Source organism: Lepus europaeus, chromosome 1 (genome assembly GCF_033115175.1).
Source record: "Lepus europaeus isolate LE1 chromosome 1, mLepTim1.pri, whole genome shotgun sequence".
NCBI lineage: Eukaryota > Metazoa > Chordata > Mammalia > Lagomorpha > Leporidae > Lepus > Lepus europaeus.
Genome location: NC_084827.1, coordinates 131,002,903 through 131,030,854, shown reverse-complemented (window position 1 = coordinate 131,030,854; position 27,952 = coordinate 131,002,903). Strand labels below are relative to the sequence as shown.

The following is a 27,952-nucleotide window of genomic DNA, read 5'->3' as shown; positions in this document are numbered from 1 at the left end:
TCATTCAAGTAGATTAGGTCATCAACTTGCACTAGATGATCTGAATGTCCATGAATCTGTGCTTCATTTTGGTTGTGCAACTATTTTGACTAGAATTTTATATTATAAACATTAGTGTTAGATTTTAAAATGATAATATGTGGAATGGAAAAATGTTTTGTAATAAACTGCTGTATTCATAACTTACTTGTTCCTTAAGAATTAATATCCTGATTTTGGTTATCTACACTATTCAAATGCAGAAGTCTATGAGACAGAATGACAAACTATTAAATGTACCAGGACATGCTCAAAGAGCTCAATTTATTTCCAGAACATTCAGCAATCTAACCAATTGGTAAATGTATTATAGCTTCTTTAGGAATGGCTGGCTCGTTAACTTCAGTGTCACAGGTTTTTGTTTTTTTTTTTAATTCATATTTTCTTTTTTTAACTTTTATTTAGTAAATATAAATTTCCAAAGTACAGTTTATGGATTACAATGGCTTTTCCCCACCATAACTTCCCTCCTACCTGCAACCCTCCCATCTCCCGCTCCCTCTCCCATTCCATTCACATCAAGATTCATTTTCAATTCTCTTTATATACAAAAGATCGATTTAGTATATTTAAGTAAAGATTTCATCAGTTTGCACCCACACAGAACATAAAAGTGCAAAATACTGTTTCAGTACTAGTTATAGCATTAATTCACATTGAACAACACATTAAGGACAGAGATCCTACATGAGGAATAAGTACACAGTGACTCCTATTGTTGACTTAACAATTTGACACTCTTGTTTATGGCGTCAGTAATCTCCCTAGGCTCTAGTCATGAGTTGCAAAGATAAATTTCAACTGATATTTTTACCTGATAGCAGAAAAAATACAAAATGCACATACATGTCCAAAAAATAAAAATAAAAAGGCAGAGACAAAAGGTGAAGAGAAGTACTCAGAATGGAACTTCCCCCAAAATCTCATCTATTAGGATAAATTACATAAGTTGAATGATAATAAAGATTAAAATAAGTTCATCTTTCTACCAACTTACTCAGTTACATAGATGTGATCTATTAATTTTACTATAATTTCATTCATCCATTACCAGCAAAGAGTTTCTCTAACCAACCACTTTTTTTTCTGTTCAGCATCTACAGCATTTAACTCATTTGGGAAATTCAACTTGGGGCATTGGCTCTTCAAAGCACAAAACATATTTTTCAATGCAGAAGTATCACAGGTAGATTCTGCCATCTTTTATAGCAATATAAAAACACTACATAATTCTTTCTAATTGTTGCCATACACATTGGGAGAAATCTGATTTCAACAGATTGAATGCCTATGGAAGTCCTTGTTTCTGAATATCAAGTGTCACCGAAGTAAGGAAAAGGTGAACATCTTTCTAATGATTTCTTTTCATCCTAGCCATCTGTCTTGTCTTTCTGGGATCAACAGTGACTGCTTTCTTATTACTGTGTATCAACTCCAGGGGTATGAGTTTCTACTGTCCTACACTCCTTGTCTACACTTTTCCAATTACTACATAGCACCAGAGCCTGATTCAGCTATCTAATGGTTGAGGGCAATTAATCATCTTTACCTTCTTTGAAAAATCAATAATTAACAGGGAGCGCTGGGTTCATATCAAATCCAGTGTTTTCAGCTCTGTTCAGGCTTCCCTTTGGGATCCTATGTTCTCTCTTGCTTATAAAAAATTTCAAAAACAAACAATAGAGTACCATAAACAATAATAGAAGTCCCAGTGCTGCAACACTTATCCCAGTTGTTCCATCTAGTAGACAACACATCCCTGGAGAGAGAGATTATTACAAGAAATTCTTCAATCATATATGACTAAATAAATTTTATATGTTATCTAGTTGCAGCTTAAGTTATTTCAACATCAGGAATGTAAAAATAGCCATCAATAGGAAGCTGATAAAAAAGCAAATAGTGTATTTATTACTAAGCATATTGTGCCACCATTTCTATCCAATCCCTAATTATTATGCTAATTAATCTGTAAGAATCATTTCACTCCTCACTCAAGAATTAAGCACAGAGTAAAGCTCAGAAAATGGATGAGTCTCCAGATAATAGCAATGCTTCTGGTAAATGATGAATACTTGCTTAATACAGAGTTTCTTTTGGGGATGGTGAAAATTTTTGGAAATAGATTGTTGTGATGGATGCATAGCATTATGAATGTAACTATGGCCATGAAGTTGTAAATTTTAAAATAACTAAAATGATAAACTTCAGGTGTATCTATTTTAATTTAATTACATTAGAACCACAGTACATATTTTGCATGGTTTGAATGACTTCTAATTTATTGAATCATGCTTTATGGCCCTGAATATACTCTAAACTGGTGAATGCCCTGCCTTGAAAAATCTGAGGGTTATACTACTGTAAAAATGTAGTATTTTATAAATATCAATTAGACTAAGCTCATCCGGATCAAATCTTATTATCTTCATGAAGTGTTTTTGCATAGTTTTTTATATATAATAGTGGGGGTTGGTTATTAAAATCTGTGTTTGACTATTTCACTTTCCAATCTTGCAGTGTTTATAGTAATCCTTTTTCTGATATTTGATATGTTCAGGTTTTAACCACTACCTTGCTATCCTTGTTGTATTGGTTCTGATGTTTCATATTTTATCTTTCTTAGGTTTTCTTTTGGACTGATTATTACATACAATATCATTGCATCTCCTGTAATGGTCTATTTGCTGGAATTCTGTAGTTTATTTTAGTGGTTGCGTTGGGGTTTAGAATATGCATCTGTGATTTTGCCTAGTTTACTTTCAAGTGGTATTTCTCTTATAGTTGATGAAGTTTGAAACAACATACTGCCATTTTTTCTTCCTGGTGTGTGATGAATTTTGTTTTATATACATTTTTCTTTATTTTAAAATATCTAATTTTGAAAGTTAGAGTTACAGAGAGAGTGGGAGAGACAAAGGGAAAGATGTCTTCCATCCACTGGTTCAGCCCTCAGATGGCTGCTACAGCCAGCATTGGGCTAGGCTAAAGCCAGGAGCCAAGTTTCAGCCAAGTCTTCCATGTGAGTGGCAGGAATGCAAACATTTGTGCCATCTCCTGCTGCTTTTCCTGGGCCATTATCAGGGAGCTGAATTGGAAGTGGAGCAGCCAGGACATGAACTGGTGCACATGTGGGATGCCAACATTACACGTGGCAGCTTTACCCACTATACCAAAGCACTGACTCCTGTTTTTACGTAGATTATAGTCAATATAGTATGGTGTTAGTGTATTGGATATAAATAGTTGGAAATCCTTTTAAATAAAATTTTTATTTAGAATACATTTAAATTTAGAGATATTTGTGAAGATAATTGAGAATAGTTCAAAAATTTCAAGTAAAGTTAAATTAAAAGATATTTACTTGTTTTGGTACAAAAATTTAAAGTCCTTGCATAGATTATTTTCATAATACACATTTTTCATGATCTTTTAAAAGCATCTCATAGAAAGTCTCCATAGATTTCAGATCCTGATAACCATGTTATTAATGTCATATATTACTAATGCAGTACATTTATTATAGTAGATGAACTAATTATCTTTTTAAGAGAACTAACTTTTTAAAAAGTCTTTTCTATTCATCATGTAGTTTGCCATCTGGCATCTTCATTTTTCATAGAGATCCACACTTCCACCTGGTATCATTTTCATCTTCATGGTATTTTCTCTTTTCTCCAGGAGCCTATTTGCATGTCCACTGATTAGGATGCTGAAAGTTACTCCACAGTTGACAAATGCTCCTTTTGTGGTTTTGAGTACCTTGTTTTTCATTTTTCTATGTTTAAATTTGCATGGTTTCTGCCATTATGTCTTCACGTTTATTAATCTTTTCTTCTGCAATCCCTTAATCTATTTGTAATCCCATATAATATGTTTTTAATTCCAATATTGATATTTTGATCTCTAGAAACTTAATCTTATCATACCTGATATTGTGGATTTTACTTTCCTAAAAACTGAATGTATGATATTTCTATAAATATTATTGAGCTGTATTCTGAAATGTAGTTAAATTGTTTGGAAACCATTTGATATTTTGTTACTTTCCTGTTACACTTTATTAGGCAGGATCAAAGTAATGTTTATGCTATGGTTGATTTGTCCTCACTACTGAGGCAAGCAGCTTCCTGAATGCTGTATTGAAGCTGTATGAATTGGGAGTTTTGAATCTTGGGGACAGGAAATATTCCTAGTTTTATGTGTACTCCAAATGTTCCCTCTTAACCCTTTTAGGTGGTATCATAAGAGTTGGGTACTTTTCTCTCAGTATTCGCTTAAAAATTTGAGGTCTCCCTGAAGATTTCGGGATCTCATTTTCTGTATAGCTTTCTCGTCTCTGACACGCTTCTCTGCCTATGCCAGCTCTCTCAGCCTCCCCAGGTTCCTTGCTTTTTCTCCTAAAGTCAGGGAAACCTCAGTTCCTCTTCCCTGCCTGTTAGTGGAAATTCTCTTCCGTCAATATACTGGAGCAGTTATGGGAGTGAAGGACTGAACTTTTGTTTCCCATCTTTGTGAAATCACTGCCCTACACTGACCAGTAATATTTGAATGAATAAATACAGTCCCTGGCAATTCATTGTGGCTGCAAGTGGAAAGACTATTTTTTAAAATTACATTTTAATATTATATTAAAATATAAAACATGAGCACAAATAAGAAGAGAAATTCTAGGGCCCTGGAACATACAATTTATCTGTTCCCCTAGATAAGATAAGCCAGGAACTATATTAGATGAGTATATCCAGTTACATGTTTATACAATGGGGCACTTAAACTTATTGTTTGTATAAACTAATTATTTCAACTCAGATAAGCAGTTTAGTTGTTCATCATGGTATTTCTGATAACAATATTTGTTTCAGAAACTAATATCTTCTTCTCAAAGAGTTTGTGTGTGTGTATGCAAATTGTTGAAATCTTTACTTAGTATAGTGTTGGACTTCTGTGTATAAAGTTAATTGAAAATGAATCTAAATGGATAATGGGACTGGGAATGGGAGAGGGAGGAGGTGGAGAGGTGGGAGTGTGAGTGGGAAGAATCACTATTTTCCTAAAGTTATAATTATGAAACTTTTATTCATTAAATAAAAGATTTCTTTGGAAAAAAAAAAAGAAATTAGTGAAGAGTCAAATAAATGAAAATATATCTCATGTTAAAAAAAAAAAAAACTAGTACCTCAGTCTCTTCTATTTTGGATGACAAATGAGCTCCATATGATTAAAAATCATCAAGTAGTCACCTGTTCAGTAGTCATTTCCAAAACAGTGAGTATTCAGTTTCAGTCATCCGGCACCTATAGAGATTTATTAGGAACTACAGATTGCTTTCCCTGATAGTTTCCTATCACCATTTTTCATAATTGTCTTTACACTTTTTCTTCTTGGCTGTTTCCTTACATAGAAACCTAGAGAAGTAAATACATAATAAAACCTTCTGTTTTGTGAAAGGTGGTGGCTACTCATTTTTTAACAAATTGAGACCAACAGATCATCTCAAATGACAAATATTTTACACATAATTTATTTTAGCATTGGAATTTAATTTTACAATTATATGCAATGTGCGTATTATTCACATTCTTCTATATTGCACTTTAGTTTTATGGTCTTAATCTCATTTGGCAAAAACCAGTCAGTCAATGAGAAAAGAAAACAAGGATATAACAAAGGAAGGCTTCCACATTCTGGTGCTAATATGGATTATCCAAAATTTTGAGGTAAGCAATCCATCCTAGAAAGATCCAGGCTTTCCTTTCAGTACCCATAATTTTATTGTAGTTCCAGACTTCCCAGAATTAATGTCTTTTTGGTATATTTTTCCCTTAAGGAATATTTGAGGAATATGCCAACTGAGGAAAGATGTTTAATCAGGAGGAATTTAGACTAGCTTCAATTCGCATAGCAAAAGAAATCTTTTCCCCCATATGTAGTGAGCTCTGAAACTCTTTTCAAGCTTTTTTAAGTTGGCAATCATCAGGAGAAGCCCTTAAAAGAGGAAAAAAGTTCCTGAGGCACTCATCTTTGTCATAGCCCTGTTGAGTCCCAACCATTTCATAGGTTTGCATAGAAAGCAATCTGAGGCACATTAGAGTGAGAATAAGAGGGTTTATTTGAATCAACCTAAGAATGGCTATCCAGAAATGTATACTCTGATGCCCAGAATAGGTGCTTTAAAGTGGCATCAAAGTAGTTTGAATACATACACCAGCAACAGGGTGGGTGTAGGGAGTGTGCAGAAGAGGATGCCATAAATTGGTTGTTAATGGTACATCTGTTAAATAAGAATACCACATGTGTTTCACTGAGTATGGTTTACTTCATGATGTAAATTCTGGGAGAAATAGCAATAGGCAGGAACATGGGTTTTCCTTGAATTATTTAAGTAAAAATGTGCTTTCCTTGCATTATTTTCATCCCAATATTGTCAGCTAGTCAACAAAGAGGAACACATACTTTACAGCCTTTCTTGAGCAAGGTCCCATATCTCATTTTCCCCTGGGCTACTGACTTTTCCTGAGCCTCAGTCTTGTCTGGTTCTAAATTCCTTTCTCAGATATTATCACTTCCTTCTTCAGAAACCAGAGAGCAATAAGTAACCTCTGGAGGCACTGTAAGCCTCATAGGTAAAAGGGTAAAAGTTAGGAGTAGCTGCTTGTCCGTGGATGGTCCTCAAGAATGTATGTGAGAAACATATCTGTACTGAGGGATTAGCAATTCAGATCTTCAGATCTTCCCCAGAAACTTACATAACAGCATAAAAGATATATCTGGGGTATGCTTAAGTATCAAAGGGAAAAAGTACAATAATTGGGTCACAAGGAGTATCAAGCAATTTTCTTCTTGAAAAAAACAATACAAATATTCCAAAGGCAGACCAATTGAATGGGATGGCAGTGGGGGATAAGATATTCTATGAATAAACATTTTCATGAGAAGAAACCATAATTTTGTAAACCAATATACTTTTCAGTTCTATCAAGAAATTTAAATAACAAGATTCAAATTTTAACGTTAATATATCAGCAGTAACTAAACAGTTTTTTGTACATTAGATCTTTTGTAGGACACAAAAGTCTACAATGTGATAAATTTAAAACATTTGTAAGTCAATCTAACTATTAAGATGTGTAGTAGAGGCCGGCGCTGTGGCTTAACAGGCTAATCCCCCGCCTTGCGGCGCCGGCACACCGGGTTCTAGTCCTGGTTGGGGCGCCGGATTCTGTCCCGGTTGCCCCTCTTCCAGGCCAGCTCTCTGCTATGGCCCGGGAAGGCAGTGGAGGATGGCCCAAGTCCTTGGGTCCTGCACCCGCATGGGAGACCAGCAGAAGCACCTGGCTCCTGGCTTCGGATCAGCGAGATGCGCCGGCCGCAGCGGCCATTGGAGGGTGAACCAACGGCAAAAAGGAAGACCTTTCTCTCTGTCTCTCTCTCTCTCACTATCCACTCTGCCTGTCAAAAACAAAACAAAACAAAAAAAAAAACAAACAAACAAACAAAAAAAAGATGTGTAGCAGCTTATAAAAAAATCAAATCTCTGGTCTACATTCCCACAACCAATAATGAAAGGACATAGAATATTGAACAAGAAAATATTATCTGATCTCTGATTATGTGGTTATGTGTCAGATAGAACTTGGTTGGGGAGGGGCTAGCGCCGTAGCTTAACAGGCTAATCCTCCGCCTTGCGGCACTGCCACACCGGGTTCTAGTCCCGGTTGGGGCGCCGGATTCTGTCCCGGTTGCCCCTCTTCCAGGCCAGCTCTCTGCTATGGCCCGGGAAGGCAGTAGAAGATGGCCCAAGTCCTTGGGTCCTGCACTCGCATGGGAGACCCGGAGAAGCACCTGGCTCCTGGCTTCGGATCAGCGAGATGTGCCGGCCGCAGCGGCCATTGGAGGGTGAACCAATGGCAAAAAGGAAGACCTTTCTCTCTGTCTCTCTCTCTCTCACTATCCACTCTGCCTGTCAAAAAAAAAAAAAAATTAAAAAAAAAAAAAAAGAATTTGGTTGGGGAAAAAAAAAAAGAATGACAACTCAGACTAACTGGTCTGTGTAAAAGTGCAGAATAGTGAATACTCAGTGGGAGGAGAAAAGGGGAAAAGAGAACTGCTTTTAGGTGCTGTGGATAAAAGGAAGTGGCACTGATTACGGGATCCAGGGTTCTCATTCTTTCGTGGTTTGATGTCTCACTGCTTCTTGGAAGAGGCTCACAATACACTTATTAATGGCTCCTGGAGGAACAGGACTCAAGGGCCTCATATTCCCTGCTGCTTCACAGCAGTGATTCAGAGAAACTGAACCCAGGTTGTCATCCAAACAGATGGACCTAGTCACCAACAGCTGTGGGTCCAGTCTTGAACCAAGTCTGATCCTAGGGATTTGTTTTCCTTTCCTTTACTTGCACTAATAGGAACTCAGGTCTACACAGTTAAAAGCATTTGATTCTTTATTCTTGAAGGAAATGCCTCTGTTTTATGAAACCATACATCACAGAAAAAAAGCAGTCTTTTTTTTTTTTCAAGCAGTGAAATTGTCCCAATGTGAAATACAGATAAGCCTTGGGTTTGACTCATTAACTGACATTAGGAAATGTCGTATTAAGTAATTCTCCAGAAAATTATAACTTCCTGTATAGGAGCCAAATCTAAAAGAAGTTTCCCACTAGATTAGCAAATGTTTTAGTAAACAAGATTATAGGCAGCATAGTGCAATCAAAGAGGGAGAGAGAGTTTATATCTTAATATTTTTATACTAATCTTAAGTACAACATATTTTGCTTCATGTCTTCCATATTTCCTTTCACCTTTCATCTGTGTTTTCTTTTAATTTTTTAAAAAATATTTATGTATTTATTTTAAAGTCAGAGTTCCATGGAGAGTGGGATCTTCCATCCGCTGATTCATCCCCAGATGGCCGCAACCAACAGCACTGGGCCAGGCTGAAGCCAGGTTCTAGAAGCTTCTGCCAGACCTCCCACATGGGTGGCTTGGGCCCAGACACTTTTTCTGGGCTATACCCAGGCCATTGACAGGGAGCTGGATCGGAAGTGAAGCAGCCAGGACAGGAACCAGCACCCATAAGTGATGCCAGCATCACAGATAGAGGCTTATTTGCTACACCACAATGCCTACCCCACATCTATGTATATTTTGAAAATACAATGTGAGATTTCATTATTTTATAGTAAGGAAATTTATTAGGCATCGTTTTCATTTCAAAACAGATTTAAGGATAGGAAAGATTCTGGCCTGTGCTTTGGAGTACTAATTTTAACAGTCTTATCCTTCAATCACCCTTCAATCTAAAAATGTTTTAAAATAATAAATAGCTTATTTGTAGAAGAAAAAATACAAAATAACTCAGTTTACATTTGGCTGCAGGTAAAGGGGGGAAAGCAGCATAAGTAGCTTAAATAATGAGATCACATGGGGCCGGCACTGTAGTATAGCTGGTAAAGCTGCCATCTGCAATGTTGCCATCCCATGTAGGTGCCTGTTCCAGTCCTGGCTGCTCTAGTACCGATCCAGCTCCCTGCTAATGCACCTGGGAAAACAGCAGAAGATGGCCCAAGTGCTTGGGCTCCCGCACCCACATGGGACATCTGGAGGAAGTTCCTGGCTCCTGGCTCCTAGCTTGAGTCTAGCCCAGCCCTGGCAGTTGCAGCCATTTGGGTAGTGAACCAATGGATTAATATCTCTCTGTGTCTCTTTGTCTCCCTCTCTCTGTTACTCTGCCTTTCAAATAAATACAATAAAATTAAAACAACGAGGTTACTTATTAGATCACATCATATAAGTGCAAAGTAGGATGCCTGGTAATTGGAGGCTCTGGGTTCCTTCAATTTTCTTTTCTTTTTTTTTTTTTTTTCTTTGACAGGCAGAGTGGACAGTGAGAGAGAGACAGAGAGAAAGGTCTTCCTTTGCCATTGGTTCACCCTCCAATGGCCGCCGCAGCCGGCGCGCTGCTGCCAGCGCACCGCGCTGATCCAAAGCCAGGAGCCAGGTGCTTCTCCTGGTCTCCCATAGGGTGCAGGGCCCAAGGACTTGGGCCATCCTCCACTGCACTCCCTGGCCACAGCAGAGAGCTGGCCTGGAAGAGGGGCAACCGGGACAGAATCCAGCGTCCCGACCAGGACTAGAACCCGGTGTGCCGGCGCCGCAGGCAGAGGATTAGCCTATTGAGCCACCTTCAATTTTCTTGTTGCCATCATTTACAATACATTAATTTTATTTCAGGGTAGTCTTCATGGTTACCAGATGGCTGCTTCAGCCCCAGGTGTCACATGCAGATGTCACAAGTAAAAGGGCTTCTCATGATTCTTCCTTGTAACTGTGTTTAGAGCAAAGACCATTTTCAAAAGAAAAGTGTCTCAACCTTGGAAGATAACATACTTTCCTTCCTGTCTTGTTGGGCAAAGGTTTATCATGTAGAATATCTAAAACAACTATTGTAAGGAAAGTTATGTCATCCTGATTCATGTAGACTAATAAAGATTATTACTGAGATTTGAATTTATGAATGAGTTAAGGAGTCAGCAAACTATGCCAAGTGTCAGAAAATGGTTGTTTCATAAACAAACAAGCAAGATGACCAAAACAACATTGTAAAAAGTTGAAGAAAATGACAAAATGCATCTGACCAAATGTACAAGTGTTTGCTATCTTCTCCATGAACACTTGTTTTGTGTAGATTTAAAATGCACATATATTTTTGTTTACAGTCTTTAAAGTCTACATTGCTCTCATTATTCCTCAAGTAATCTTCCAGTCACCACCACTACCAGTTTAACTTTATGTAACATAACATCTGAAATATGGATGTATCATCATACCAAATAATTCTTACAATGCTGGAGACCCACATTGGTTAAAAATTTTGTTATTTTATCTGTGAAAAAAAAACATAAATGTACATCTAGATATTTTCACATTTTTTACATTCTCAAATATTGTTACTAATGTATCTTTTTTAAGATTTATTTATTTATTTGAAAGGCAGAGGCAGAGACAGCTATATCTTCCACCTGCTGGCTCACTCCCCAAAGGGGGAGCCACGAGCTTCCTCCACATCTTCCATGCGAGCACAGGGGCCCAAGGACTTGGGTCATCTTCCAGTGCTTTCCCAGGCCATAGCAGAGAGCTGGATCGGAAGTGGAGCAGCCGGGACTTCTCATATGGGATGACTGCCCATATGCCCATATGGGATGCCAGTGCTGCAGGCGGTGGCTTTACCTGCTGCGCCACACAGCCCTGTCCCCTCTACATTTTTTTACACGGCTACTTTTAAAACTTTGGGGTGAGCCCCCGATTAATAACAAAACAATGGGAAGAGGTAACCCCGCACCCCCAGAAGTGAGGGTTTTTAAAAAGAGAGACAGGCTACCTGTAAAAAAGGAAGCACCAAAGGGCAGACTGCGGACTCTGGACAAATGGCTGCTGGGCCTTGCAAGGGGCGTAAGGGGAGGTGCGGCTGTGGCGGGACCGGCTCCAGGCTCACGGGCATGGGCAGGAGACCCAAACACGAAGCCACCGGGCTTCTCTGGGCTCCTCCTCCTCCTCTGCCTTTTTCTGCTTCTGCTGCAGGATCCGGATCTGAGTCACAATGCTCGAGGGAGGCAGCAGAAAGCGAGGTCCACGCACTTTCCCTCAATAACCGAGTGGCTCTGCTTCCTCCCAGGCTGCCTCGGGGCAGGTACGGCAGAGGCTTGCGGCCTCCGTTGCGGCCTCTCGTTAGGCCCCCTCCAATATTTTTTTGAACAAAGAATGTACCCATGCATTAAAAAGTTATTAGCCGATTAAGTAATAAACCATTTCTTTAATTTTTCTTACTGCAGCTTCTCAGGTTTCCTCCCACTTGGCTGGCCATTGCCTCTCAGTCTTTTTTCACATTTTGTTCTTTAGAAGTGACTTCCAGAATGCTCCTACATGATCGGCGTGCTCACCTCACAGAGGCGCTGTGTGCTTCACACACACACACACACACACACTTAGGGAAGCTCTTGTCAGAGTACTTCCTCCTTATCAAGTACGATAGAAGTACTTGTTAAATAAGTAAATCTTTTTAGAAAAGCAGAATGACAAAGAGAAACAAAGGGAGAGGGAGAGCAGGAGGAGGAAGGGGTTAAAGTAGAGAGAGAGAAACAGAGAGATCCAGAGAGATCATCCACCCATTGGTGCCTTCCCCAAATGTCCCCAACAGCCAAGTCTGAACCAGGCTGAAGCCAAGAGCCAGGATCTCTATCAAGGTTTCCCACTTGGATGGCTGGGAACCAAGTACTTGGGCCATCTTCCACTGCCTTCCCAATTGCATTAGCATGAGGCTGGATCCAAACCAGGGCAATCGGCATTCTAACCAGTGCTTTGATGTGGGACGTCAGCAGCACCAGTGGCCTCCTAACCTGCTGTGCCACAACACTGGCCCAAATAGATAAATCCTATCTACCCCACAGAAACAGTGATTATTTACAGATTCTTACATTTTTATCTTCAGTAGCCATCGCTGTGCTGCACGCCATGTCCTCCCATTTCATGGCTCCACTGGAAATTTCACAAATATTTTCAAATATTCAACACTCCTCACCTGAATTCATGACCTTTCTACGACCTCTCTCCTAGGCTCCTCACCTCAGTGTTTAGAACAGTACATTGATCCCTTGGCCTAAGTCAGAAGCTGTACCTGTCTTTGATCCCTTTTTCCCTAACCTATCGTCATTTAACCAAAATTCTCTTCAATGTACTGTTTAATTGACTCACAAATCAGGCCACTTTACAGACATAGGAATCACCTATAACTTATAGATTTATTATAGTTTAGAAGTCATTTCAAAAGAGGAATATACTACAGAGATGTTTGAATGAAAATTATTTATAAGCAAATGCTTACAAAATACATGGAGAAAATAATGTGTGAATACAGGTATTCTGTTCTTGACAGTTTGAAACAAAGAAACTGAGCGTTATGAGGTACTTGTAAAGCATAGCACATTTCCATTACTTGTGGAAGGGCACAAGTCAATCAGATGCAGTAAACCTCTCCCATACGGAATCCCTTGGTAGACTGGCGAGTATCTTAGAGGTCCTCCAGTCATGAGTGAAGCCAGACACTAAAATGTAAAGCACTGAGATCATTGCCAAATAGCCACCTTGTGAACACTCATTACTTGGCCCTCTGTGGGAGTCTGCACCACACTGCTCTCTAGAGACCAGCAGTTGACCTAAATCTGCACAGTGAACCTTGCTTTGCACGGTAGATGCTGGAATGACTCCATTATTATCCATTCAACAGCACTTGAGGGAGCAGATTTCAAGTACAGAACATGAGCCAGTTTTCTGAGAAGTGGGGGACGGGGAAGGAAAGAAAGCAATGAGTAAATAATTATTAACTTCTCTAATACAATATTAAGATAACCTAAGCCCATTATACATTCATACAGTTTCAAAACATTTTAGTTTGTGTTGTTTTAAATTTCTCTAGTATCTTTTTATTTTTTAAATATTAATTTAAAAGGTAGAGTTACAGAGAAAGATATCTTCTCTCCAAAAGTCACCCTCCAAATGGCCAGGATCCTGGAACTCCATCTGAGTCTCCCACTTAGGCAGCAGGGGCCCAAGGACTTGGGCCATCCTCCACTGGTTTCCCAGTGCATTAGCAGGGAGCTGGATTGGAAGCAGAGCAGCTGAGGTTCCACCACCACTCTGAAATGATCTGGGATGTGGGCATTCCAAGTGGTGGCTTAATGTGCTTTGCCATACCTCCAGCTCTTTTTTTTTTTTTTTTTTTTTTTTTACTTTCTGAAAACAAAAACCTGAACTTTTAAAAACCAGTCTTTTAATGTGTCCATTTGTTTTACAGATATTAATTGACGGCTTATTAGCTACCAGAGAGAACAGACATAATTACTGAATTTAATGAGCTGCCTTTATAGAGAAAAGACAGAATATGCAATGGGTAATGCTGGAACAAGTTGCAGTGATTTAAAACTATGAAACTGTTGGAGAGGATAGAATATAACCATGGAAATATGTTTTCCTTAGGTCCTCAAGAAAGACTTTCTAAGGAAATATCATTTTTTTAGAGATTTATTTTTATTTATTTGAAAGACAGACTTACAGATAGAGATAGAGAAAGAGAGAGAGAGAGAGAGAGAGAGAGAATATCTCTTCCAGCCACTACCCAAATGGCCACAACAGCTGGAGGTGAGCCAATCCAAAGTCGGGAACCAGGAGCTTCTCCCGGGTCTCCCACATAGGTCTCCCACATGGGTACAGGGGCCCAAAGACTTGGGCCATCCTCTGCTTTCCAAGGCATGTTAGCAAGGAGCTGGGTTGGAAATGAATCAGCAGGGAATTGAACCAGCGCCCATATGGGATGCCGGTGCTGCAGCTCATGACTTTATCTCACCGAGCCACAGCACCAGCCCCCAAAACATCATTTTTTTTTAAATAAGATTTATTTATTTGTTTGAAAGATATTGTGACACAGAGACAGTGACAGAGAGATCTTCCATCTACTAGTTCACTCCTCAAATGGCCGCAGTAGCCAGGGCTGAGCCAGGCTGAAACCAGGAGCCTGGAACTCCATGTGGGTTTCCTTTAAGGATGACAGTGGATAAATACTTGAATCCTTCTCCGCTGCTTTCCCAGGCACATTAGCAGGGAACAGGATTGGAAGCAGAGCAGCCAGTACTCAAACTTGTGCTCTGATATTGGTTTTGCTGGCTTTGCACGTGGTGGCTTAAGCTGCCGCCCCACAACCCTAGCTCACGGCATCATTTGAGAAGTGATTTGATGTAGATGCTGTATTTCTATTGCATTCATATGGTAAAGTCAGGGCATGATTACAGATATGAGGGGGAAAGGAAGACCCTATGAGTAGGGTTTTATCACAGAACTTATTCTCTGCCATATTTGGGAATGTCTACCTATTTCCTTAATAGTAATAATGGAGACTCATTTTCTTAAATCTTGTTAAAATATTACATGCTCAGGTTTTAGGCCCTTAGAATATTTATCGTTAAGATTACTTATACAAAATTATGAGAAAAATTCAATTTCAAAATAAAACATCTGAGTAATTTCAGTTAGGTTACATAACTAAATGGCTGAGAAAAAAAAAAAAATCATCCTCTGGTTCCAGGTTATAAGAACTGACTTCCAGGGCAGTGCCTTCTGCTCTCTAACATGTAGCTTGCAATTACAATGGAGAAATGAGGTTAGAGCCGAGATTTGGCAATGAGGAGCTATTTTCCCTGCCAAGTCATTCCTGTCTTATTTTGAACTACAACAGACATTTTTATTAGAAGATTCATGAAGAATACTTTTTTCCCCAGGGCAGTTGCACTTTCTTGGGAAACAAGCAAGAAAAATAAATAAACAGAAGCATAACTTGGGCAAAGTGTACCTCCTATATTAGTGATTCTACATTCCCTATAGAAACATGATAGGCCATGGCCAGTTCTGTCTCAAGCTTAATTTATATGCAGCAAGGAACAGAGTAAGCAAGTCTTTAGCTGTGCGGAAGGGGAGAATTGGCATACACATTAGAGAGTAGATTCTCTGGTGATAAATTTGCTTCAGCCTTCTGATAAAGGGCAGTGACCCTCATTTCTGAAACAAATTACTAATTTTAAAAGCCTGTCCTTGAAAGATGAGGAAGATCTGCTCTGTATTGAACTGTGTCCCCTAAAATTTCCTGTGGAAGCTCTGCCCACCAAAGTGACTGTATCTGTAGATAACATTTTAAGAAGGTAATTAAGATTAAATGATATCATAAATGCTTAGTCCTAATACAAGGGAACTGGTGGCCTTACAACAAGAGGAGGGGAAGGAGGTGGGGAGGGAAAGGGAAGAGAGAAGCGAGAAGGAGGGGGAGGGAGAAGTCTTTTTCTCTTTCTGAATGTGTACACAGGGAAGAAAGGCCAGGCAAGGCTACCTTGAGTAGGCAGGCATCATCTGCAAGGAACCAAACTGAGGCATACCTTGGCCTTGGATTTCCTAGCTTCTAGAATTGTTAGAAATAAATTTATATCAAACCACTCAGTCTGTAATATTTTCATACAGCAACCCTAGTAGACTAAGCTCCTAGAAGTTTTATCCACAATGTCTCTTTTGTCTCTACCTGGTAATGATACATTTCAAGCCTTATCTGCTGGTTTAGAACTGATAGCTCGCTCTCTCTGTCTCTCCCTCTCTCTCTCTTTCTATACCTTCGCCTTTAAAATTAATTAATTAATTAATTTTTTAAAATGGGGCCAGCACTGCGGCGTAGCGGGTAAAGTTGCTGCTTACAGCACCAGCATCCCGTTTGAGTGCCGGCTGCCCCACTTCAAATCCAGTTCCTTGCTAATCAGCCTGGGAAAGCAAAGAAGGCCCCAGTGCTTAGGCCCCTGGCACACATGTGGGAGACCTGGTGGAAGCTTCTGGTTCCTGACTTCAGCTCGCCCCAGCTCTGGCCATTGCAGCCATTTGGGGAGTGAATCAGTGGCTGGAAGATCTCTCTGTGTCTCTCCCTCTCTCTCTCTTTCTGTAACTCTGCCTTTCAAATCAAGAAAACAATCTCCAAAAACAGAAAGAAAGAAATGATAGCAAAAGAAGCCACCTTGAACTGCATCTGATTTAGCATTCTTGCCAGAGTCAAACATGGACTAGTTCATTGAAGATTTTTTGTCTTAAGCATTGAGGAGCTTTTTGTTTTTCATTTTTTATCAGCTCATCTATCAATGTAAACTTCATTTATGATATTTTATGTTCAGAATTACAAAAAAACTGACCCTATCAACATGGTTCCAAATATGATTCCATTGTAAGATGGTGGCTACCTTTTTTTTTTTTTTTTTAATGAGACTTTCTCTAATTAGCTTAGCTAAAGATTCTGGGAACCTTTCAAGCCTTTTCTGATGTGTCATTTTTGGTGCTTTTCTTTCTTTTTTTTTTTTTTTATATTTGACAGATAGATTAGTGAGAGAGAGAGAGAGAGAGAGACAGAGAGAAAGGTCTTCCTTCCGTTGGTTCACCCCGCAAAAGGCCGCTATGGCCGGAGCTGCGCCGATCTGAAGCCAGGAGTCAGGTGCTTCCTCCTGGTCTCCCATGCGCGTGCAGGGCCCAAGCACTTGGGCCATCCTCCACTGCCTTCCCAGGCCACAGCAGAGAGCTGTACTGGAAGAGGAGCAACCAGGACAGAATCCGGCACCCATATGGGATGCCGGCACTGCAGGCAGAGGATTAACCAAGTGAGCCACAGCGCTGGCCCCTACCTTTTTCAAATTCTCACTTATGCATCTCACTTATAAAACAAACCATACCGACGAATCTGCACACCAATGTATAAATATATTTTTTCAATCAGTATTTAAATTTTATTTCACTAATATTATTTATAAAAATACAACAGTATAGAGCATTGGTTAAAGGCGTTTGCTTCAGAATCCTGAATACCTATGGTATCATTTAAAAACTTTAGATTTTGAGGGGGGGGCAATTTATTTTACCACTTTGAGTATTGATTTATTCCTCTTTAAGATTAGGATTAAGGTAACATTTCTTAAAGTGAGTGTGAAATATAGATGATGGAAACAAAATAAAAATAAGGGTTCAGTAAAGGAAACTTCCATTTGCACTATGATTGTTATAATTGACGAATTGTAATTGAACCACCGAATGATAACAAAGTGACATGTAGGGAAGGATCTATAATAAGAAATCAATCTCAAATAGTTCAACAGGTGATTAAAATATAATTGCCTCATTTTAACACTTTCCTTTAGCCAATTTTTTTTTTAAGTTGTGTATATGTGGTTTCTATTCCCTCTAAAGTTTGGGAAAAAAGAAAGCATGACACTTGGCAGATTGTCAAGTCCATCTTAAAGCTGTTTCATTGCTGAGGCTTGTTCGATCTCTTCATTTATGCTTTGACTCATTAGTGAACGTCTGTGAACTCTTTCAGGGTTGAGAGGTGAATCTCCAGGTTTTCTAAGGTTTATAACCCATACCTTTCTCAAATATAGGTAGTTCAGGTCTGGGCTGAAACCTAGTTTCTATACTCATGTGGAGAGTGATGTAGGAGTATTCGCACAGCAACAGAGGCAATCACTAATGAAGTATAGAGCTTTTAAACTAGATACAGGAAACACTTAGGCAGCTCAATCAAAAATAATAAAATAATCACAGTAAAAACTTGCATTGGTTAAGGAATTCTAATTGTTAGCAAACCAGAGGAAACAGTTATTATCTTGCAGCTCCTTTGTTGACATTGCCTTACCATTCTCTTCAAGTCACAATTAAAGAAATATTTCAAGAGAAATTGAGGGGGAGCATTTGATCCAGTGGTTAAGATATTCACATCTGATTTCAGAGTAAATGTGTTTGAATGTGGGCTTCACTCCTGTTTCCAGATTCCTGCTAATGCACATCCTGGGAAGCAACAGGTGATGGCTCGGCTACTTAGATCCCTTCTACCACCCACATGGGAGACCTGGGCTGGGTTCCCGTCTCCTGGTTGTGGCCTGGAGCAGTCTAGTCTTTTGTGACTATTTGGGGATAGCCTATGAGTGCAAACTTTGCCTGCCTGTCTGTCTCTCTGCCTCTTAAATAAATAAATAAATAAATACAAATAAATAAAACATTTCAAGAGAAATAAATATGGAGAGACATAAGTAATTAATATCTTTGAGTTATATTTCCTGAGTTTGAGTTCGGTCTCTAATATATGGATGTTGCTTTTGTTAAGCATGCTTTGAGATAACGTAGCCTGGGATTTGGTTTTCCTTCTGTTACTGACTTACCATCTAAGTCCCTGATGTTGGGAAATAAATCATGTTTTCTAACATAAATGCAATATGCATGCTCAGTTGGTTGCTCAGTATTATTGTCAAGATCTAGTAAGAGATAAGAAACCATTCTATGAAGTAGTAAATCACCACATCACCACAAAAACATCTTATATCTTTGTACTTCTAACATCATTTCTTACGTTCAGTGTGGAACAAATGCCCTGCAGCTAGAAAGTCATGATATTTCCGCTTTTGATTTTCTATTGTAGATAAATAATCTTGATGCCAAAATAATGCTTATGATGATGACTCAATATCCCAAGAATGTGGGATGCTGGGTTGCAGGGAGTTAGTGAAGAGATAAATAAGGCTCTGTGTTGACTTGTTAGAATCTGGTATGCGGTAACTATGCAGTTATCCAGCCTGTAAGAGCTCCTCTGGGAAACTGCTCAAATATTTGCATCCCCACAATGTATTTATTAAGAAAATATTCTTTTCCTGAGAAAAATCTCTCAGACCTCTCCCTGAGATTATGCAAATTCTCCATTGTAGGGCAAGAGTTGGAAATCTAGCAAGAAATATTTTTAGCAAAACCCACTTTTAAGTCCTACTCATTGTGAATATTTTTAAATTTTCAGTGGAGAACAGTACTTACAAAAAGAGAGCTTCAAAACCTGAAAAGAAACAACTACTGCATTCTCTGAGAGTGCGTCTCCTTCCCCGATCATAACCATATTCTGATGTTTTCTTTCTTTCTTGATTCATTATTCCTCTATATTAGTTTCCTCATTCAAAATGAAAACCAGAAGAAAAAGAAATACACAGGTTAAAAATAAATAGACTGCTAGATTTCAGTGGGCAGCAGGGTACACCCCCTGGGGATCAGCCACACAGAGTGCATAGAGGTAATAAACAACAGGGCTGTAACAATATTAGCTACTGCTGGGCAGAAAATTGAATGATTTTGAAGGTTTTTTTTTTCCAAATTACTTTTTTTCCTCCTTCTCTATGTGTCAGATTTTGTCTCTCATGTCTTTCATTGGTACACTATAACGAAATAGCCAAAAGGAAGTGTCCTGTTTTTTTAAACATGGCAAAGCATTCACAGTGCTTAACTATTAATCATAAAACTTTAATATGGAAAACCTTCATTAATTTGTGATAAAGAAAATCTGAATTAGGAAATTTAAGTTATATGAGCACCAGACTTTTAAGGCATATGTAAACATGGTATGGGATTTTTCTAGATTTATTTAAAGATGATAAAATAATATGTGTACCCCCAAACTCATGATAGAATTAAGTCAGTGACTGCCCACTAGTTGTATCATGCCTCTCCCAAAATTTAATGTTATGATATCAACCTACCCTTAGTTTCTCCCATGCTACATGTGCTTTCTGGCTCTTTGGAGCATACCATAGATTCTTTTCCACATCAGTATCCATTGCCAATCCCTATTGAATTATTGTCTAATCACTAATGCCAAACTGCCAAAATATTTTAGCTCCAATGGATTTGACTCCTTAGAACATTTTGTTTTCACTGGGATCTGTACTACCTCACATTATAGAGTATACGCTAGCCATTCTCAGTCCCCACACCTGACCAAATTAGAACAAAAATGTCTCTCTGCTTGGCACCAAACTCTTTCCAATTCAGTGCTATTTTTCTATTATATTTTTAGACTATAAAACAGTCTGAGATGGAGTTCTCAACACCGAATGAGATATATGAGCTTTGGTTTTTACAAAATCAACATAATGTCAAGTATCTGTACTATATGCAAAATAATGTCAAGCATTACTTGTGAAATTAATAGTAATACTTTTTTTTTTTTACCTAGTCACCATTCTAGTACCTTTTCATAATGCTCACACAACACTATGGGACAGGTTCTAGCAAAATATCCATTTCATAGATGAGGGAATGGAGACAGAGTAAACATACTGTCAAACTCACATAATGAGTAAGTTACAGAACTGATATCTAAAGCATCACAGTACTCGTTTGCATAAATTGCTTAGGGTTGTCATAACAAAGTAGCACAGATGGCTTGGCTTAAACAACAGAAAAGTATTAAGTTCTAGAAGCTAGAAGCTTGAAATCAAGTGTTCAATAGGGTTGACTCCTTTTGAGATCTTGTTATAGAAGGGTTGTCTTTCCTCTCCTCTTTTAAAAGTACCCCAGTCATAAAATCCAAGCTTAAGGAACTCATTTATCCTATGGTAATCTCTGTAAAGGCATTACATCCAAATACTGTCAAATTCGGAGTTACTGGAATTAGGACTTCAATATATGGATTTTGAGGGGGGGGGGGGCACAATTCAGTCTTTACTCCAAACCTCTCTTCTTAGCCACCACTAAGCAAACATGAGAGAGAGAAACATGAGAAACATGGGAAAGCAAATGTGTGAAAGACAGTGGGAAGCAAAAGTGTAAGAGAGCAGCAGGGAATGGGAGAAAGAGAAGAGGAGGGAGAGGAGTAGGAGAGGGGCAGAGACAGAAGGAAAGGGAAGAAAGGAAGAAGGGAGAAAAAAAGACTTGGGTTCATGGCATGGGCACTACTTATATTGGCTTAATGGTTCTTGGTTTCCATATGAGAATGGCCCTCTCCACGATAGTTATTCAATAGCCAAGCAAAACAGTCATCCTGTGGCCAATTGGAGGAAGATGGTTTCCAAACACCAGAGTTAGAGGAAAGGTTTATTGTTCAGTGGGAGAAGCCTGACAGGCCAGAGGGAGAGGGCGAGAGAGTCAGAGAGCACAAGAGCGAGAGATCAAGAGAGGGACCACATGTTCATGAACAGGTCCTGTTAAACCTTTGCTGGGGGGTGAGCCGGGAAGTAGGAAAGCAAATCCAACTAGGGTTGGGGTGGAGCTGCCACTGGTGGCTGGACCATGGAGCCTAGGACTGAAGCCTACAGTGCAACGTAGAGACATGGTGGCGGGAGGGGGCAGGGTCTAAGATGGCAGATGAGGCATAGATGGCGCCATAGATAAGACTGCACCATTTTACTAACATTTTCTAGTTAGTGCTAGAGAAAAACTGATTCTTGGGAAGGCAGTTTTGTATGGTCAGATGACCATAAGTTCTGGAGCCACAAATATGAAAGCACACACTGTTCTGTCTCATTCCATTTGAGGAAATTATAGTCCCTTTCTGAGCCTCTGTTTTCTTAAGATGTGCATCACACTTCTTATAGGATAGGATTGTTAAGGGGGTTATGGTTGGTATGAAAGTCATAAAAGTCATAAAAGACCTTATTTCAAAAAAAGTTTTTTCTTTTTTTCTTTTTTGTTCCTCAATCATTATTTTATTTTATTTATTTTTCTTTATTATTTGAAAGGCAGAGACAAGAAGGAGAAGAAGAGAAAGACAGACACATAGAGATCTGCTAGTTCACTCACCAAATACCTGCAAAAGGCAGGGCTGGCCATACTGAAGGCAGTGCCCAGGACTCAGTCCACTTCTCCCATGTGGGTGGCAGGAACCCAAGCATTTGAGCCATCGCTCTCTACCTCCTATAGTGCACATTAGAAAGAACCTGGAATTGGAGGAGGATCAGGGAGTGGAACTCAGGCACTCTGATGTGTGAGATGTGTGTGTCCCAAGTGGCATTTTAATCACTGAGTAAAACGTTCACAACATCTCATCTCTGCTTAGTTTCAATAGGAACTGTTTCTCTTTCTTTCTCATATTCTCTTGCTAAGAATACTAATATCACAAATGCATAATGAAACCACAAATAACACATCTTTTAGCCTAATTACCGCTTTCATACTTTTCTTTTCTCATCTCTCCCACACACTTACATAGCTCATCTGTTCAGATTTCACTAATCATCTTGTTTTCCTTATTGTTCTTGAAAAATGACTGTCATGTAAGCAGAATTTTGTAAATATTAAATATATTCTAATTGTGTTCCATTTGCTTTTAAAATTTTGCATAAACTTCTTAATTTAAATATTTATACCTTCAGAAAAGTGAAATAAGCAATAGGAAAGACACAATTTGAAAAAAAATTGAAGTTATCATTGCAATACTTTTTCTGAGATTTCTTTATGTTTTGGTGGAATTGATTAAAATAAAAAAAAAGCCATGCATATCAAAATAGAAAACATTTTAGTGGGAGAAGGCAAACAAGGTAAGCACTTAAATGGTTATAAGTGCTATTAAAAAAATGAGTAGGAGTGTGAAATAATGCAACCACTTTGGAAAATGGTCTGGCAATTCCTCAAAAAGTCAGAGCTGCCATACGAGCCCACAGTTCCATTCCTAGGTATATACCCAAAAGAAATGCAAACATATGTGTACACAAAAATTTGTGCACAATGTTCATGGCAGTATCATTCATAATGTCTAAAAAGTAGAAATACTATAAATGTCTATTGTCTGAAGAATGGATGAGTATATTGTAGTATATCTGTACAATAAATTATTTTCAGTAATTAAAAAAATGAAGTATCTATACGTGTTACAGCATGGATAAACCTGGAGAACATTATGATAATAGAAAGAAACTGGACACAAAAAGTTACACATCGCATTAGTCTCTTTATATGAAATCTCAGAAAAGGCAAGGCAATCATGCTTTCCTACACATGTGGGATTGGGAATTTGAGGTGGAAGGAATAATGGATAAAGGACGGGGGAGTTTCCTTCTAGGGTAATGAAATTGCTCTAAAACTGTTTTGATATTTACATAAATTTATGAATACAGTAATATCTATTGAATTATTAAAATATCAAATGTATCAAAATTAAAAGTTTGTGTTTACCAATAGACATTTGTATTAAAATGAAAAAAATGAATTAATAGAAAATATTTACAATACTCATGTGACAGTTCTTCAAAAAGTTGCAGGGTACTTGGTTGATGTAATGGGCAGACATCCTCTCTCTTGGTGAAATGGTGATGATGACACAGTTCCCGTCTTCTGTGTCTAAACTGCCTTTATGCAGGCCTACTTTGAAAAGACACAAGCATACAGTCTGTATAGAAGCGAATTCAAGCCTAACTTAACTCTGTTTTCCCGGTTATTTGAATAACATCATGAATTCTGGACATCCTTGAATTCCCTGTACTTCATATTATTTTTATACTTAGTCACTCAATTTTTATCAATGCTTAACTCCAAACCTCTCACATCTGTCCTTTTCCTTACGGTTTCACTGACAGCTCTGTGTTGGTACAGTCATTCAGGGCCTCTGCAGGGTTCTAGCTGAGAATTCCACTTACAGGTTTGTCTTCCCAATAGCTCTCTAGGTATTCTACTTAGTTTTATCAAGTCACAGATCACATGGTTTTAAATATTTTTCTGGTTCAGAAAATCAGGGTGTATTGAGTATAAAGTATAAAGTTCTTAAGATTTCAGACTTTGCCTGTATTATTAATTCCCTCTTAGTGTCTAACATTAGATCGCACAACTAGTCACTAACACATTTATACATGAGAAGACTTTTAAAATTTCATGGAAAAGTAGGACTAAAAGATATGTCTGCTTTGTTGCAAAAAATTTTGAAATCCATGCCTAGTTTTTTCATTGAACTTTTTTAGTTTTTTCCTTGAACTTTTTTAGTTTTTTCCTTGACCTTTTTGAAGGCTTCTAGTTATATGTCCTTGTTTAAACAGCTTCCAAAGCAAAACTAGAATTATTTCATTAATATTTTTAAAATTTATATAAGGTGAGCAAATTTTGTGTTTCATAGATACAGATTTAGGATCAGAGTGATACTTCCCTCCCTACCCTCCCTCCTGCCCACAATCCCACCCTCCCTCCTCCCTCCTTCCTTATTTTTTCTTTTAATTTTTACAGTGACATGTCTTCAGTTTATTTCCTAATCCCTCCACTAAGTATTCAACCAATAGTAAAAAGAAAAAAACACTGTTCTTCAACTGTAGAGAAAGGGGTTATAAACAATAATCAAACCCCAAAATGTCAATTTTGCTCTTGAAACCATTATGCTTAGTGAAATAAGCCAATCCCAAAAAGACAAATATCATATATTTTCCCTGATCAATAGTAACTAATAGAGCACAAATTAGAATTTAAAGGAGATTTACCAAGACTCTGAAGCTAATACACCAAAAAGAGATATCCAAACTAAAAATCAATATGCCATTAATTATGATGGCACAGTATCTTTGCTTGATTTTTAAAAAATATAATGGAAAAATACATTTAATTTTACTTTAATTTTCAATGACATGTAAGTCAACTCTATCTGTTAAAGTTTCCTTCTTCAGGTGATAAATAGAAATAAATGACTAAAGCATTTTTTTTACTGATCTGTCACAATATATTTTGATGGATCACACATAACAAATGGTGTTTTAGGAAGATGTTTGAAAGTAAACAGGTAGAAGAGTGTGTCTACAAGAGGTCTAACTAATTTGTAACCCTAATATTATAAATTTAACCAGCTACTGATTGATCAGCAGGAAAGTTTATAAGAAATTATAAAGTTTGGATTATTGAAAATTAACGAGGAATGCAGAATGAAAAACTTTACCTTTATGGCCGGCGCCGTGGCTCAACAGGCTAATCCTCCGCCTTGCGGCACCGGCACACCGGGTTCTAGTCCCAGTCGGGGCGCCGGATTCTATCCCGCTTGCCCCTCTTCCAGGCCAGCTCTCTGCTGTGGCCCGGGAAGGCAGTGGAGGATGGCCCAAGTGCTTGGGCCCTGCACCCCATGGGAGACCAGGAGAAGCGCCTGGCTCCTGGCTTCGGATCAGCGCGATGCGCCGGCCGCAGCGGCCATTGGAGGGTGAACCAACGGCAAAAAGGAAGACCTTTCTCTCTGTCTCTCTCTGTTCACTCTGCCTGTCAAAAAAAAAAAAGAAATTTATAAAACTTTACCTTTAAAATGATACTACAGAGGCAGTGTTGTGCAGTAGAGGGCCAAAGCTGCCACTTAGAACACCTACATTCCACGTCTGAGTGCCTGGGGTCAGGTTCCACCTCCATTTCCAGTACAGCTTTCCACTAATGCTTTTGGGAGCAGCTATATCAAGCATTACCTGAATGCATCCAACATGAGACCTGTCATCTTCCACAACAGGATTTGGTGGTACAAATGTGCATGTTTTATTCCTCTTGTAATATTCATAGTTTGTTTCCTGTTTTTCTACTTTTAAAAAATGATATATCTGGATTTTTCTTTCTTAAGTTTCCTATGTTAGTGGGTTCACCTATTTTTTTTTTTAATTTATCATAACACACAAAGTTCTGGATCAGTGATTAATTAGCTGTATGGCCTGCTGTAGTAGTCAGATACCTGTTAACAGCCTCCTCTTATTCTCAGAGCAATTATTGCCCTTTCTGGGAGTATGCTTGTCTACTCCATCCCTAAAACCAAATGATTCCATTAAAATTTGTAATGTGATTAAATTTTCATATTCTGAACCCCTGACTGATTTAGGACCCACAAATCCATGTGAGTCACCGCTTTCCAATGCAAAGGTGTTGGATCAAAGGGGACCACTTTTTTTTTCCAAGTTAACATTATCAGGGCCATTTCCAAGTTGTTTGAACCCAGCCCATTATTTTGGTGGGAGGACGTGTCCTTATGTTTAAAATCCAGGACAGCTCAGTGACCATGCTTCCTGCTGGGGAAGGTGGGCGGCCCTGACAGAAAATAAGCTTGCTTGAGGGGTGTGACAGCAATGCAAGACCTTGGGTGAGGGTCAGCTCCGGGGCTCTAGTTGTTTCCAACATTCAACACAAACCTGCCCTTTTGCTCCCTAGACTGTCCCCATTTTCTAGAACAAATGAGCTGATAGCCTTCGGATGTGAATTTGTCTGATTCTTGCAACCAAGGAAAGTGTAAAGCAGTAAGTGTGGGCAAGACTCCAGACTGCCAGATTTTAAAGAAGGGAACTTGTTAGCTTACAGTCCTAATTCTAAGTTCTTCCATGTTATTGCATCTCAGCCTGCCCCTAATCCATGAGATAAAAAATCGTGCTGTATTTTATACTCAAAGTATAGCAGATTTGTATACCTGAAATAATCAAGTGGATATAGTAGAGAATCTTTTTAAAATATGTGTTCAAATTGTGCTAAAGACTAGATGATTAGTTGAAAGATTTTTCAGAATCGTGTATATATTTATATGTGTGTGGGGGTGTGTGTGTGTGTGTGCATACATATATAGTTGTAGATTCAAATAGTTTATGGTATGCTTTACACACAGTATGATATAACACTGCTACTGAAGGAAAATAAAATACATATTAACACTTCTGAAGGGGTGCTAGAAAATAGATTATGCATTCACTAATGATTTTAATGGAGCTTAAAGCAAAATGGCATTTATTATTTCATTATTCTTGAGTATTGTAAGGCTACCCATACTATAGGGGTACATATTGCAATAATGTAATGGTTTCTGATTGTCCATGACTACAGGCAAAACCTAGGCATCCTCTCAATTCTTTTTGATGGAATATTTTCGCCTGCATCTGTGAATGCTTCCTGATAATGATCTCTCTTTCCTTCCTGCCGCCCATGTCACTTAGTGGTTGAAACATCCTGAGTTGCCTTCTTTTCCTCTTTGCATCCTGAATAAACATTAGGTGCTTCCTTCCACATTTGGGTCCAAATTGTTTCATTGTTTTTTGTAGAGGTGCTTGTGCTTTTCCTTTTTTTTTTTTTTTTTTTTTTTTGCTATGGACCTTTAAATCATTTTGAAACAGGAAGTCTCATGCTCCTGCTGAAATATTTCCCTTAGAGCGTAAAGATGTTGGCTTATCATGCAAAGTTATTTTATTGTGAAACTCCTTTGAGACAGATAACTCAGTATGTTGGGACTGTATAAACAGCCTGACTGGATGTCATATTTCATCTGCAGTTCTGTTTTTCTGCTGTACATAGAAAATTTGACCAGGAAATTATTTATAGATTAAATATATCTTTAAGGAAACAAGGATGAAAATGCTGCAAACATGTTTCTTTTTTAAAAGAAGAAATGGAGCCAAAAGAAACAGAAATAAGTAATTACAAGTTGCATTAAAGGCACTGTAGAAAAATGCAAGAAAATTAGTTCTGACTGAGAAAGAATAGCTATGAGGAAGACATGGAAAGTAGAATTGTGCATGAAATGTATCTGCTGCATGCCTGGCCGCGGTGATTAGCATTTACCCAG

General features: G+C 38.4%; 1 protein-coding gene across 1 annotated transcript in view; it reads left to right on the top strand.

Annotated features, from left to right (window-relative positions):
- The window catches only part of TFPI (tissue factor pathway inhibitor), a 68,005-nt gene that overhangs the window by 1,837 nt on the left and 38,216 nt on the right, over positions 1 to 27,952 (top strand). The window lies entirely within an intron of this gene.